This window comes from Chiloscyllium plagiosum, unplaced genomic scaffold (genome assembly GCF_037043375.1).
Source record: "Chiloscyllium plagiosum isolate Xiang-an unplaced genomic scaffold, Cpla_swu_hap1 HiC_scaffold_43, whole genome shotgun sequence".
In the NCBI taxonomy this organism is placed as follows: Eukaryota; Metazoa; Chordata; class Chondrichthyes; order Orectolobiformes; family Hemiscylliidae; genus Chiloscyllium; species Chiloscyllium plagiosum.
Genome location: NW_028270181.1, coordinates 961,670 through 971,900, shown reverse-complemented (window position 1 = coordinate 971,900; position 10,231 = coordinate 961,670).

The window sequence follows — 10,231 nt, the reverse complement described above, 5'->3', positions numbered from 1 at the left end:
AGTGATCAGCAGGCTCATTCCACTCTAATCTCACTGAAATGCCCCTGTAACGGGTTGGTACCTGGCTGGGGGCTGAGGAGAGATCTCTATTCTCTTGTGCTGTTGGTGATGTGGTGTTGATGACATCTTCCTGACAGTGTGAAGCATAATCAAGATCCAGGAACCTGAGTGAATGTGTCACGGCCAAGGGAGATCCGTGTAGCTGGTGAATGCCACATTGACAGAGCAGTCAGTGACAGCTGCACTGACCGTGCCATCAATGGGAGCAGCATCACTCCCTCCCCTCTAGACAGGAGCAAGATTCCCTCCTTGTGAAGGATGAGGAGGCAGGATGTCTGGTCCCTCTCCATCTGTCTGGGCCTATAATGAGCTGCTTTCTCTTGGAATGATAGAGAAGGAGAGGTTGAGTGAGCTGGAAGTGACATTCTGTTAGTGTTCGTGTAGGAGCTGAAAAGTGACCTGAGTGAGTGAGGAGGCAGCACGGAGGGTTAGTGGAGGGGGGAGGAGTGGTGTGAGAACAAACGAGGGAGGATGTTGCAGGTGATAGTGAGAGGGATGCAACGTGAAGTGCTGGGAGGTAGTTGGGTGCAAAGATGGAGTGAGTGTGAGATAGCAGAGACAAAACATTGACACTTACCCTAATGGAGTGCAGAAGGTCATGAACCTTCTTCCTGTATTACTGGACATTCCCCTGGATGGGTACGATTGCACTGATCTTGGAAATCATCCTGGTCTAGGCTGACAGGGTCTGGTGGTCCTGGGGGATAGAAAACAGCCCTCCTCTGCACCATCCCAACACCAGGATGGCGAGGTCCCTGATGCTACATTTCACAGGGACCACCCTTTCTCTGCCATGCCATCAGAGAATGGGTGCAATGGAGCTCTGGAACGTCAGTCCTTGTTCAAGATTATCTGTTTTCTCACTTCGATGGAGTGCCATTTGGCAGGTTAGCTTATTAATGACGTGGGTTCAGGAGGATTGAACAAGAAAGTCGCTGGGCCTCCTGGAAAGAAACTCACCATGAAAACCAAGTAAAATGATATGTTGCCAAAATATCATAATATTCAGCTTTTATTTGCCCCTTTGCACCCACTTGATTTAGTGCACTGGAAATCAAGCCCCAACACACTCACAACTGGGAAAAGATTTTGGTAAATTATGCAAAGTCCCCAGTTTTCCTAATTGATAAATTCAGGTTAAAGGAAAACACACATACACCAAGTTTCTGTACTTAACACAAAAATACCTGTTTATTACAAACACATTGTATTAAACCAATGGCAATGAGGAAATATAAATTACTGACTTATAACTCTACATCTTAAACTCTACTCCCCCACCCCTAAATTCAACCCCCCTCCCCAAACTGCATAAACAGAGGCAGGTTGTGGCTATTTAAGAACCAGGGCACCACAACTTGATTGCATCTGACTAAACCACAATGAGGAGGAGGACAATGAGTTGTTTCTTTACCATTGACAGAAGCTGATTTGCTCACTGTTGCTCTCTTCCATTCATTGGTTGAGAATTAGTCCTTTCACTGTCTTTAAAGATATTTTATTTCTCCTTCAAGAAGAATAAACTTGTTTTGTTGTTAAACTTAAATTTGTAGCTTTGTATGTTTTTATTTCATTAGGAGACCACCTCAGTATAACCAGAATAAATGCGATCGATAAAGCAAGATTTCAATCTGGAATCTAAGGTATCCAGTCATAGCATCAGCTGAGATCAGTTTGATCACAACTTGAGGTTTTTCTGCTACTTGACGTGATATATTTTACAGAACTGTATGATGTTCTTGTGAGATCTTGTCCAGGTAAAATACTGTCTATCGGTCAGTGAGTTTTCCGTATTCCTACATGTCCTGCCATAGGAATTTCACTTGCTTCTTGCAATATCTCCTTCTGATAACTGGATGGTACTTCTATGTGATGAACGATTCTTCACCACATTCTCCTGTGATGATGTCTTTACTTTTGGATTTAATATAAAGGAATCCCAAACTCCTTCAAGTTTAGTTTCAGTGTGAATTCTCTCTTTGTGTCAACTTATTTCACTTAGGATGGACTTTCTGAGCTTCAATCAATGAAGATCTGCTATTCACTTCTTTTGAATTATCCACATCCTAAGGAAGATTCTGATTACTCTGACATCCAGTTGTGGTATTACTGTGCTATCTGGGTAGAGAGTCCATGGTGATGCACAGCACAAAACCAGACCTTTTGGTATAACTCATCCAAGCTGACATCTGGTGATGGATGGGCGTTTAGCCATTGCTCTGGTCATAACACATGATGGAATAAATACTTTTAACCTGTTCTTATAACTGTACTGTCTCTTTAACCCCCTTTAAGCTTTCTGTGATTATATGTGATACCATGATCATCACTTCAGGTAAATAAGTCCGTGGGAGTAAGCTTAGTCCATCCATGGGTAATTTCTGAACTATTTCTACCACCATCACTCTTTGGATAATAATTCACACTCACGATATAATCTCTATCTCTGCTTTTTCCCAACACTCGTGCTTTCGTTGAAATCTCTGGATGGAAATCTAGATCCTTCAGCAACAAAACAGTTTGAGTACTTCCTGGCCTTTTGTTCAAATTGTGAAACTTTTGATTGAAGCTTTCCGAACCAAATTATATGCAGCCAATATAGATCTTTTTCACTGTGTCATAATCTCTGACAGTGAGCCATATATTTGCTAGCTTTACCTAGCTACTTACTCTGCATGGACATTTCCTTTGGCCAATTCATTTGCCTTATTATTTTCTCAATAACATGAAGAATGCTCCTTTTCCTCAAATTTTGGTTGGTTCTGTACATACTTAAATATTTCCTCACTGGACTTTGAACTAGGACTGGATTTTCCCATCAGGCCTGAGACAACCACCTCGCAGCTTTTTTTTAAACTTCATTATAAACATAATTTATTTTTCTTTCTCTCTCTTTCTGCAAACTCAAGTCTTTTAAGTTCAATTTCTCTTTTTATCTGAACTTCCATGTCCATTATGTTCCATTTCATCTCCTTTTCCTTGCGTTTCTCTTCTCTCTGAAATTTAAGTTTTTAAAACTCTTTCTATCTTCAGATCTTCATTTGTTCTACATACTCAAACTGCTTTCACTGGAACTGAATATGATTCTGATGTCTCTTTGCTTGGAATACCTGGTTGCTCTTAGATCTCTTAAGCTCAAATGCCATGCTTGTCCTTCACATATTTCTGCAATCCCACTTCCAGCTTACTTGCCAATCCATTCGGCTTGGTTTTTGTGATTGCTTGTAAGCTTGACAGGGACCTTACATCTGCAGAAGGCTTTAGAAAGTTCTAATGCCATTCTAATGTCATAGTACATAACCCGGAGTTCACTTTTATCTCTTTATCACTTATCAACTATACACCAGACCTTACATTGTTCGACATATTTTGGAAAAAAGGCAAAGAGCCCCAACTTTATCAAAACTCATTGGAATAATGCATTGGAAATCAAGCCTCACTATTGCCAGAGTCATGTGAAAATGCTCACCAGTTTACCGTACTTAACAAGTACAGAAATATGAACAAATTGTCTTTAAACAATGATAATTAGGAAATATGAACTGCTGAATTATAACTCTACAACTTGAGTTCTATTTCTTCTTCAGGATAGAGCAACTTCACAAACAGACACACAAAGACAGACACAACACGGATATTAAGGGTGTGAAAATAACTAGAACATCAGGGAAACACAGTTCAATAGCACCAGTCTGGATGTGGGATTGATGAGTTGTGTCTTTTGGATTCTTCCATTTCATTTTCACTCTTTGCTGTTAACACAAGAATGTTTACATGCTGATGCTCTTTCATTCACTGGTTTGGAATTTGATCCTTTCTCTTTGCAGATTGGATGGCTTCCTGCTGCACTGGTCCCTCACAAGCCATGGTCAGAAGCCAATCAAACACTGTTGCCAAGTAACTGTCCCTTAGTTCAGAACTCATTGGCTCATTGATGTTGCTTTTGCTCTCAGTGTTCCAAGGGAAAGCAGCATTGCGTGCATGATCTTTCAAAATGCAGCCATATCTTTGCACAGACTCCTTAGTTTAAAGCAGTATCTTTCCTTTTAGTCCACATCTCAAAAGTAAAGAAAATAATTAAGATGTCCTCTTTTTCCTTGAATAAGATCATCACTCATTCTCCTGAACATCAAAACGTACAGGCCCAACCTACTCATAAGACACACCTATAGCCCAGAAATCAGCGGAGTGAAACAAAAAGAGAAATTGCTTAAAGAGGGCCGAAGGGCCTGTTTCCACACTGTAAGTAATCTAATCTAATCTAATCCCAGCAGGTCTGGCAGCATCTGTGGAGAGAGGGCAGGGTTTGATTTGTCTGATTTCACTCCATTGATGCTGCCAGACCTGCTGAGCTTTTCCAACAATTTCTGTTTTTGTTTCTGATTTACAGCATCTGCAGTTCTTTCAGTTTTTTTCAGCTGAACTGTTTTCAATACAGGTATATCCCTTTGGAAGTAAGGAGATCAAAATGATACACCACACTTTACGTGTGACTGAACAAAGCCCTGTACATTTGTAGCAAGACAATCCTACTTTATACTCCACATCCTTACAATTAAACCCATATTCCATTTGCCTTTTCATGTGCTGTATCACGTACTCATTTATTGCTATTCAAGTACAAAGACAACCAGGTCCCTCTGTGTTGCAACATTCTGCAGTCTCTCTCTATTTTAATAATATTTTGTCATTTATTCTTCCTGCTAAAGTGGACAATCTCACTTTTGTCTCATTTTATTTCATCTGCCAGGTTTTATCTAATCACTTAACTTCTTTTTATCCCTTTGCAGATGCTTTGTGACTGTCTCACAACTCACAGTCCATCAGTAAATATGGCTATAGTGCAGTCAGTCCTTTCATCCAAGTCATCGATATGGATCATAAACAGCTGAGGGCCCAGTATTGGTCCCTGTAACACTTTGCTTGTTAGCATTTCTCATCCAGTATCACAGAACCAGAGAATCATTACTGCACAGGAGAAGCCCATTGGCTGTGCCAGCTCTCTGTACTGGCATCTCACCTGCTGCCATTCTACTGCCTTCTCCCTGTAATCTTGAGAATAATACATTTATCCTGACCCTGTTTCCCATTAGTCTATCCTCTGTCCAGCTAAAACATCACTCCCAACACTATGAGCTCTCATCCTCTGGACCAACCTTTTTATGTGGTACCTTATTGGATGCCTTTCAGAAATCTCAATATGGTATATCCACTGAATCCTGTTTATCCATCCTACTTGTTACATCTTCAAAGAAAGCTCATGAATTTGTCAAATTACTAGAGTCTATAATTAAGGATGGGATGACTGAACACCTCAAATTTTCAGCTGATCAGAATCAGCATGCTTTTGTAAATATGGACTCATGTAATTGTTTTGGAAAGGTGTTACAGGTTTTTTTAAAATAAGAACTTGCAGAGGAACTTAAATGTCCTCATTAAAGACTGTTCCCCAACATTAAAGCTCACAGAATTGAAGGTAAATGGGTGACTTGCTCAGGAAACAAAAGATGAAGCTAAAGGGCAGGTGTTCTCATTGACAGGATGTGACTAGCTGTGTCTCACAATGATCTGGGCTGGCACGTCAAATATTCATCATCGTCATTAACATCTCAGACAATGGGAGAGAAAAAGTCACATCTAAATCTGCAAATGACACAAAGACAAGTGACATTGGGAGCTGTGTCGATAGAAGCACAAAATTATAAAGAATTATTAATAGGGTTAGCTGTATATTATAGGTGTTCAGTTGTCTGCAACTGGTAAGTTTAGCTGCAGTTTCACTTGTGCACTGGTAAGTAGACACATACTGAAACTGTGGTTAATTAAACAGAAAATGCCAGATATACTCATGAGTATTGTAAATAAATGTAGGCCCGCCAGCAACGCCCACACCTCATTAATGAATATAAGCAAAATGTTTTTAAACGTCAGGCAAAGTCTGTAGAGAGAGAAACACAATTAATGTTTTAGCTTTCAAATCTCTCATCATAATTGTTGGGTTCGGAGGTGCATGGTTGTAATGTGTAACTCTGTAAATAAATGCTTAGAAAGGTGTACATACTGGATCCAGTTTCATCCTTCATCACTGGCTTTCTGCAATCAAACAAATTGATTAAGTCAATTAGACAATGGGCAAACTAATTTCAAGAGAAACAAACATGAGGTAATTCACTTTGGATAAACAGATCATCGTAAAATGGTGAAAATCTCTGTACCCTGGAAGCTCAGAGGACCTGGACAAGGGAGGGATGGGTATTTACATCATTAAAATATCAGGAACAGTGAAAGACAAATGGAATATTGGGCCTCAGACTGGGGGCCTAGAAAACAGGCAGGGAACATTATCGTGCAGCAACATTTGGGCCAGTTACAGACTCTGATGATCAATTATAAATTCTGATTCTTAATTCTGTAAAATGATTTTCCATATTAGCTGCTTTGCAACATTTATACCAGAAAGAAAGGAATAAAAATCAATTTGTCACACCACTTTACAGATCTGTGAGCAACAAGTTGTCTGTTTAGTGAAGGCTTCCTCAGTGAGTGCCTCACTCATCCAGGAGTCAACTGCAAAGATTCAAGCTCATGACCCAGGCTGACATGGAAGTGTACCACTGAGGGAGTGCTGCACTCTCAGAAGTGCTGTCTTTTTGTTTAGACATTAAACCAAGGCCCTTCTGTGCTCTTGGATCAGATTTCACTGCACAGTCAGGCCCAGGCTAATGATCTGGTGACTAGGACTCAAATCCTACCATAGCAGTGGCATCACCTGCTCTGGTTGAGATTTGTTTACCAAGCAATCTTTCCATTGAGAACCATGTGACACTACAGGGCCAAGAGAGCTCTGTAGAGCTCAAGGGTCAGGAGTCACGGCTCATTCCTGTCCACTGCCTCAGAATTTCTGTACCCTCTGCTTTCCCCCAGTCAGGTGACTCTTGTATATTCAGCTTCCCCAGAAGTATGTCTTCCCCGTTTATTGTGCATTGCACAGGGTAAGAGGGAGGCTGTGAGCTTAGCACAAAACAAATCTGGAATTAAAAGTCTAATAATGACCATGAATCCATTGTCCAGATCCCAAACACTCCATGCCTGTTCCAGTTTCACTGATTTGCTGACAAGATTCACTCAGCAGTGGGAGGCAGACTCCTGCTGCAGTCCCAGACACTGAGATCATTGAAGGTGATCCTTCTCTACATCATAACTGAACCAGGGTGAACCCAAAATGACATAGACTGACAAAGATACCCACCCAAATGTAATCCCCAAATCTAATGACTGCACCTACACCAGCTCAATATTCAACAACAGCCTTCCCCACTGACCTCGGAAGGCAGGATTTGCTGGTCTAACTGTCCCAGTAGAATTCACCAGGAGGACCCCTCATGAGTGATCCATTCAGAGGTGTGCTGGGCCAGATACCAATATGATGCCTCCACAGTCAGATAGGTTTCTGACAGCAGTCAAAACAAAACATAAAACTGTGGAAGCTGGAAATCAGAAACAAACAGAAATAGCTGGAGGAACTCAGCAGGTCTGGCAACATCCGTGGAGAGAAAGCAGAGTTAACATTTTGGGTCCAGTGACACTCCTTCAGAATACATTCCAGCTATTTCTATTTGTGTTTCAGCTTTCTCACACTCACTGTTTCAGTTCAAAACTGAAGACCAGCCACAAGAGTAAAGAGATAATGTGAGAGAGTTAACAAGTTCAGGAATGAATTGAAACAGGCAGGTGTAGAATAAAGAATGAAAGCTGAAAGTGGAGGATGTAGATCAGTAACAGAAACAAAAATCTGTTGTAAAAATATCAACCATTAATTAGACGGAACAAGACTAAAGGTAAGTGACTTGCACCAAATCAGTATTTATCTCAATGACCATCATGACAATGGGAACTGAACAGCCAGCTCTCTCATTAATAGCTTACTTTGGAAAGGTCACATTATTCCAGAGTGACTCAGTTTCCAAAGGTGATCAAACAAATCATTCCAGCCCTGCTTCAATTGAATAGTAAATACAGTGTGCTGTGTGCTCGCTGTCTGGTAGCTTGTTGCTATAGTGAGAACCTGGACAATGTCAACCTGCAATAACAAGGGAGAATGAGAGAGACAGACAGACTGAAACCGAGAGAGAGAGAGAGAGAGAGAGATAGAGGGAGAGAGAGAGAGAGAGAGAGAGATAAGAGGGATCAAGGAAAAAATTCTTTAAAACTGTTAAATATTAGTTCAACTGATCCTGTATACTTTAGAATGCAGTGCCAGTACAACAAAGCATTCATTACCAAAATTTTCATTCTATTTTTCTCTCGGGGATGTGTGAGCAATTTTGGGCACGATATCTCAGGAAAGATGTACCGACACTGCAGTGGATCCAGAGGAGGTTCATGAGAATGATCCCAGGAATAATTTGAGGAACATTTGAGGACTCTGGGACTCGAAGGAGTTTAGAAGGATAAGGGGAATCTAATTGAAACTTATAGAAAACTGAATAACCTGGACAGAGGGGATGTTGGGAAACTGTTTCCATCAGCAGGAGAGACTCAGACCCAAGGGCACAGCCTCAGAGTAAAGGGAAAACCCTTTAGAACAGAGATAAGGAGAAACATCTTCAGCCAGAGAGTGGGGAATCTGTGGAATTCACTGCCACAGAGGGCTGTGGAGGCCAGGTCACTGAGTATGTTTGAGACAGAGATAGAGAGGTTCCTGAATGTCAAGGAGGGTCAAAGGCTATGGGGAGAAAGTGGGAGAATGGGGTTGAGAAACTTAGCAGCCATGATGGAACAGACTCGATGGGTTGAATTGCCTAATTTCTTCTTGTATGACGAGAGAGAGAGAGAGAAACCCTGAAAGAGATTGACATGGAATGAGTGAGAGAGGAAAAGGCAGAAAGAAAGAGGGAGAGAAGAATAAAAAGAAAGAGGCAAATAGACAGAGAAAGAGAGAAAGGGGTAGAGAGAGAAAGATAAAGAGAGAGAGAGAGAGAGAGACTGTGTGTCTCTACAATAACAGGACAAACATAAAATGCCTGGCCACAGTTACTTCAACAAATCCTTTGAGGATTGAATTTGACATTCAAACAGTGTAGAAATAGAGCAGCTTCATCTGTAGGGTCAGTGCTCAGCTCCATAAGCCACTAAAATAACTTGCTGGCATCGGGTTTCATTAAATGAAAGATGAGGATGCCTCAAGATGTGATGCTGTGATATAGAGAAAGGTTTGGCAAAGATGTAGATATTTTATCGAAGACTGTTGACTTCAGATATCAGACAGCGAATGGGATGAAGCTGTTATTCGTTTCAATGTGAAGACAATAAATATTTTATAATATAAAATAATCATGGCAATGCGAACACTGAATGATTGTTTAAATTTTGGTTAAGAACTCCATCTTTAATTTGTTGTGCACACAGAGTATCACTGGGGTACGGAGTCCCACACACACTGACTCTCACTGGGGTACAATCCCACACACACTGACTCTCACTGGGGTACAGAGTCCCCCACATACTGACTCTCACTGGGGTACAGTCCCACACACACACTAACTCTCACTGGGGTACAGAGTCCCACACACACACGGACTCTCACTGGGGTACAATCCCACACACACTAACTCTCACTGGGGTACAGTCCCACACACACGGACTCTCACTGGGGTACAATCCCACACACACTGACTCTCACTGGGGTACAGTCCCACACACACTGACTCTCACTAGGGTACAGTCCCACACACACTGACTCTCACTGGGGTACAGTCCCCCACACACTGACTCTCACTGGGTTACAGTCCTCCACACACTGACTCTCACTGGGGTACGGAGTCCCAGACACACTGACTATCACTGGGGTACAGTCCCACACACACTGACTCTCACTGGGGTACAGTCCCCCACACACTGACTCTCACTGGGTTACAGTCCCACACACACTGACTCTCACTGGGGTACGGAGTCCTCCACACACTGACTCTCACTGGGGTACAGTCCCCCACACACTGACTCTCACTGGGGTACCGTTCCCACACACACTGACTCTCACTGGGGTACAGTCCCACACACACTGACTCTCACTGGGGTACAGACCCACACACACTGACTCTCACTGGGGTACAGCTCCCACACACACTGACACTCACTGGGGTACTTGGGCTCTCTCACACGGACTACCTAC